The sequence below is a fragment of the Meles meles genome, chromosome 4, assembly GCF_922984935.1.
Source record: "Meles meles chromosome 4, mMelMel3.1 paternal haplotype, whole genome shotgun sequence".
Taxonomy (NCBI): Eukaryota; Metazoa; Chordata; class Mammalia; order Carnivora; family Mustelidae; genus Meles; species Meles meles.
In genome coordinates this window covers 109158467-109165190 of record NC_060069.1, presented here as the reverse complement: position 1 = coordinate 109165190, position 6724 = coordinate 109158467, and positions in this window count along the sequence as shown.

Sequence of the window (6724 nt, the reverse complement as noted above, 5' to 3'; positions counted from 1 at the left end):
GTTATATTATTAGATTATTAATCTCTTTCTAGGCTGCACTGCATTAATTAGTGGGATAGAATTTCCTGTGGTAACACATATTCAACATCCAACCAATTAAAACAACAACCAGCCCATATTCAACAACCAACCAAGGTAGGTCATTTGTTATGAGGGGTGTCAAGGGAGAGACTGAGAGGTGTGTGCAGAAGATCATGTCCACTCAGGAAACCAAAACCAAGAAACAACCCATGTGTACTTTGGGCTTATTATACAAGATGAAAGACTATCACATGAAGCTCCAGTTTAGATTTCTCTGTGACTCCAGTGCTTTTCGCCAATTATTTGAATTAGTTGTGGGAACTGATAGAAATATATTTGAAATGAATTCAAATGGGGGGTATTTTATTATTATCAATAATTCTTACATGTTTCATAAATCTCACTTTAGAGAAGGTTTTAATCTAGTCTAGGGATTCTGATACTGATAGGTCGAAAATGCAAACCACTAAACACAAATGAGAAATTACATTAATGTTAGTGAGTGGAATTCATATCAGGAAAACAGAGTTGTACCACCAAATGAAGGAACGTACTTTCTTGTGGGCTCATAAAGGAATTGGAGTTGAGTTGAGTGACTATTCAGCTCAGATTTTTCTTTTCTTTAAAGATTTTATTTATTTATTTGAGATACAGAGTGAGTGAGAGAGCACAAGCAAGGTGAGCTGTTGAGGGATAGGGAGAAACAGACTGCTCCCTGATCAGGGAGCCTGAAGTGGAGCTCTACCCTAGGACCCTGAGACCATGACCTGAGCCAAAGGCAGATACCTAACCGACTGAGCCACCCAGCCTCCCCCTCAGCTCAGATTTTTCTGACCATAATTTTTTTAAAAATATTTTGTTCATTCATCAGATTATTTTCAGAGTGTATACCCTGAATTTTGATTTAAGAAAATTGGTATGCTATTTAAGATTTTTGTTTTATATTTTAAGATTTTATTTATTTGACAGAGAGAGAGTGCAAGCAGGGAGAGTGGCAGCAGAGGGAGAGGGAGAAGCAGGTTCCCTGCTGAGCAAGGAGCCTGATGTCGAACTTGATCCCAGGTCTCTGGGATCATGATCTGAGCTGAAGACAGACACTTAACCAACTGAGCCAACCAGACATCCCTGTTTATGTGTTTATAAGAGTAGAAATAATTGTCCATTCTTTTCCATGTAACCAAACTTATAGAACAGATTGAGTGAAGAGTGATCCTGAATTTAAGAAAGGAGAGAGCTTGGAGTACAGGACCAGAGCCTGTATCAAAATGGTGAAGTAGGTGGATTCTGTCCTGGCACTTACCTCCTTCCTTTTCTATATTCCTAATCTACCTCCTAGAGCAATCCAAACCCACTATCTCTCCCAGCACACACTCTGAAGTAAAATAAACCAGTGTTTGAATTCAAAGTTGATCATTTATTGTCTACCTGATCTGGAAAAAATGACAAATTCTTCTACACTTTGTAAATTTGGATTAAAGGAGAATGTACAGAGACAACATAGAGTTGCCAGAAGAAATATAGTGCACCTAATTAAATTTTAATTTCAAGTTAATGATGAAAAAGAACAAATAATTTATTTTATGTAAACATATCCCAACTGTTACATGGGACATACTTACACCAAACAATTTGGATTTATTTGAAATTTGGATTTAACTGGGTGCACTGCATTTAATCTAGTAAATCAACTTGAATTTCAGGTTAATGATGAAAAATAACAAATAATTTATTTTCTGAAATATGTCCCCCCATATTGCATGGGATATAATTCTATTAGGGAATTACTCATCATTTATCTGAAATTCAGATTTAACTGGGTATCCTGTATTTTTATTTGCTAAATCTGGCAATTTTCTAGCTAGCATGATCTCTGACACATACTAGGAACTGTAAAATATACCCAGAAGCAGAAAGAACAAAGACTTTTGTAGATAGATCTGGATTCGAATTCTTCTACCAGAATCTTATTTTATTTCTAAGATTTTAGTCTGACTTTTCCAAGGCAGTGTCATGGGTTCTGAATCTCTGCTTTCTCTTCAGCATCAATATTATACTGCTTTCAACTGGTTCTTGCTTTGGAAAAAAAATACATTTACATTGTAACAGAAGATCCTGAGATCTCTCAACCTAAACTCTTAGAAAGGAAGAACTTTCTATTATCATCTTTTGAGGAGCGTATCACTGACTCCATGGCCCTAGAAGAAGACATCAAGGAGAAGTCTCCTTTCCAGAACACACAACACCCGCTTTTTCCTAAACGTATGGGCATGGAATTGCAAAAAGGACAGTGCTTTTCCATAACATTTCAGCTATGCAAATCTATGATGCACTGTCTTAATGATTTGTTTCTTAGATTTATGCTAAACAAAACTGTGCCTTTAGCATACCCCAGGAAAAGTAATCGCGGGAGTTTAAATCTAGTGAGTGTGGAACCCATTCCACCTGGACACATCGGCAGTTGCAGATTTGGAAACTATCATCCAATTAATCTTTCATGACTCTAGCCAATGGGATGGTGCACCAGCCTATGGGAACTCTTCAAAGTGACCTTCTAACTTGTCGAGTGCAGGTGTTAATTGATCACATAATATGCTGGTTTTGTATGGTAAACATTTATATATGTTTCCAGACTTCAAGACCAAATTCTAGCTGGCATTTCTTACTGATACACATATACATGCTTTGTCGGTTAAACTTTTAACCATCTTACAAGATGTTATTATCTCCATCTTGCAGTTGAGAAACCTGAAGCAGAGAGAGGTTATATAACTTGTCCAGGATTGCAGTTAGTAATTGATGGAGTCAGCGTTTCAACTCAGGCAAACGGAAGTTAGGGTCCATATTCTTTACTCCTAAGCAATGTTGCTGGGTATCATTGGAGCAATATATGGTAATAATGAAACCATTTTCTTACGCAAGTATCACTTCCATGGAATAAAGTCATTATTTACAGAGAGTTGTATTTTTATTTGTAATGGGATCTAAGCCAGAGTATTTCATTTTGAGAGGCGCAGTTCATCACCTCAGGCTAAGTTAGTTGATGGCTCTGCCAAATGTCAGTGATTCAATTTATATTCCAACTGAGGTTTTATTCAGTCATTATTTTGGATTTGTTTCAAACCTGTACTTCTACTTGCAAGCTATCTAAGTTTCTGTTTGTTTTGTTTTACAAAAGGACCAACATAATGGATACTTCAATGTTAAAATTGTATTTAAGTCTAAACATAGAAACTTGATTGGAAGACTGAGAAAAAACACCCAAGAAAAGCCTTCTTTATAGATTTAAACCCTTAGATTCTCACTTCAATTTGCAAAAGAAAAGTATTGAGCAAGAAGGTTTAAGTGATTTTTAACTATGTTTTAAAAAAATACTATGATACTGTAAAGAGAGAGAGAGAGACAGAGAGAGAAAACAATTGCTCTTTCTAATGTACATTACATGGCCAAGGGGGAACCTTCCCTAGCTGAGGGGCGGAAATTAGCTGTTGGTTTCAAAATCACTCTTTACAGAGAAGTTGGGTGTGTGACTCAGATTTGGACACCAAGGTGGTCCCTGAGAGAAGAATTTAGATGTAAAAGAGGTTATGTTAAATTCTTTGGTATCACTTATTATTTCCTTCAGGCAAACCACATGTCAGAGAACCTCAGTCTGAAAATGACACAGGTTACATGTACTTCTTCCTCTTCCTTTTCAAAGGTCTTTCTGTTTTTCAGTTTTCATGTGTGCTCTTGATTGCTATCTTTCTATAAATAGATGTACTTATCAGAATGAAAAAGTCATTCCAATCTTGAGTTGCAAGATAATTTACATCCATCTCCTGGACAGATGAAATGTGATGTGATTCGAAAATAAACAAATATAAATTGGCACTTAGATTTCCGTACTTTTCAAATGTCTTGAATAATCCAAATGATGAGACAAACAAGGAAGAAGAATAAGGGGACAGGAACTAGTGTTATTGGGCACCCTTCCCTTCACACCAAGAAAGTTCTTTCGTGCATAGTATTAAATTTAGTCCTATATCATTTTATCGGTGAGGCGTGTGAAGGGTGGAGATATGAAAATAACTTTTTCTAAATTGTGATATAATTGTGATATAAATACAGGTACCAGGATTCTAAGTTAAAATAAAAACTCAGAATCTGTGATATTTCTATTATTCTACTCTTAGGAATTTAGGCATAGTGTTTGTGGCTAAACGCCCTGGAAGTGGCTAATGATATGGAGAGCCCTCCAAACCTCTAGAAAACTGAAATAAAAAATCTTAATTTCTAAAAATATTTTCAAAAGTTAATGTCCTAGTAGTGGTTTGGCATCCATAAAGATAACTAATTGGGAAAGTAATCATTAACCTTTGATACATGAGATTCCTGAATTATTTCACACATACTGAGGGTCAAATGTTAAGCATTTTGTTTCAGATATAAGATATATACTTGGAAACTGGTTTGGCCAACCCTGGAACTTAGGAATTCTATTACCCTCAGAGCTTTTTGATTATAACCTATTTGGCATTATGCCATGCTTTATAATTGTGTTTTCTTTCTTCAGAAGAACCACAGTTTCCTATTAGACAGGAAATGATAGATTACTGTATTCCATGTAGTAGTTGCCTGCCAGTAGGACATTTTTTCATTAACATTTACTGCAATACATAAGGGTAAGTGTACCCTAATTGTGGGATTTCTTTTTAATGTTTCATATATAGGGGAATAGAGACGTTTGATTCATTATTTCATTCCATTAATATTTACTTTATTGGGTGTTTTATTGAAAGCTAGATTGTACAAGGCACTAAAGCTATAATGGTGAATAAACAGTCTAATGGGCGAGATACTAATCAAATAATTAGCAGTCATTGTAAAATTGTGATTGTGTTAAGTGCTAAGATATATGGTGCTCTGAGACCATAGGGAAATGTTGTAGGGAAATTAACCTATGCAGAGAGATCAGGAAGGACTTCCCTAAAGAAGTAACAATTAATCTGAAATCTGAAGGATGAATAGGGGTAAATTAGGAGACAGAGGAGATGAGAGGGTGTTATTCTTTGAATCCCAATTGGGGTTATTTGTGGTGAGGGAGCTAACCAGCCAGCAGAATAGACTGGAGATCAAAGCAAGATGGGGGAGGTCAGGACAATTATGAAAGATTGGGTGGGAGATGAAAGGGTTTCAAGGCTGGGATGAGATGGGATTCAACACAAAATCAGATTTGTGTTGAAAATGATTGCATAGCTCTCTCTCTCTTGATGCAGTAGGAAAATGCATAAGAGGGGATCAGGATGGATGTTGGTAGCCCACTCATGGGGTGTTTGCAGCAGTCCAGTCTAGAAGCATTAGTAGCCTGACTACAATGGTAGTGAGGATGGATATATAGATAGAACAGACTGGAGAAATGTCTAATTGTACAGAAACAAAGACCAGTGATGAGTTAGATATGGAAAGATGAGAGATATAGAAGAGGACTTGTTTAGGATGACTCAGGATTCTCACATTATAAAGCTTATTTATACTTCTCAGATGAAGGCACTGCTCTTAAATGCATTAAGAAAATGAGTAAATTGCATTATTAAAAAAAATACAGATTGCAGATGACAGACATAATGGAACCTGATCAGAGCTCTCAAAGCTATGCAACTTTGGTGTGTTAGTTAGGAAGTAAACTACAGATTCCTTAAATTAAGTTGTGTCTGTATTGTGATGATGGGAAATGTCCTCAGATCTACATAACGGTTTCCCTATGTATTTCTTCTCCCTGTACTTTTTGCACAAAAACAACAAAATCACAGTATATTCTCTGGCATTTTTACTTCTTATGTTTTTCTTCCTTTTCATTAAGTAAAGGCACCTATTCATTATGAACCCTATTAAATGAGCAGTCACCTTGGGGGCGGTGGATGCAGAAGTACTTAATGTCTATCCTTCTTTTATCCTGTATAGTTAAAAGAAACTTCATTTTTTCCATGTCTTAGCATTTTTTATTTTCACTGGGAAATTCATTTAGTAAAGGAATACATTTTTACATAACATTTTAGATAATAGTAAGAGAGTTAGTGTATGTAATTTATTCCAAGCCTAGTTTAACATGATCTAAACCCCTAAAGATAGTGTCTGTAAACAAAATTATTAGAGGCCACCTCATTCATGAACATAGATGTTTCCCCTGAGTTTAAGACTCATGGATGATGTTTCATCCCCCTGTGTCTGGATGTGTGTCAATGAATTATCCTTGTCCTCCTTCCTAAGAACCATAGTAGATAAATCCAGAAATAAGAATTAATACTTATTTAACCAGAGAAGCACTGGTGGGAACTCGCAAGTAGCCACAAACCACTGCACAAAGCAAAATTAATATATATTTGTTTAGGCTAATGCAGGAGTATCTAACTGCACTTGGGCAATGCTGCAAATATTATAAGTTATTCTGCTTTGCAGAAGGAAAGCAAAAGTTTAGGAATGGTGAATATTTAGATTACAAGCAGAAGGATAAGATAAAATCATGACTTTTCCAAAGGTTCAGAGGAGAAGAAAAAATTGAGGGGTGATGGAGACAAAATTTGAGTTTTTGTGAAGATTTCCTATTAGAAGTCATGTTTGAAATGTTGAAATCTGCAAATGTAATCAAATCTATATTCCTTTGTAACACATCCACATGTATGCAGCTTCCAAGCAGTTATTAATCATGTAATAAAGAAAAGCAATA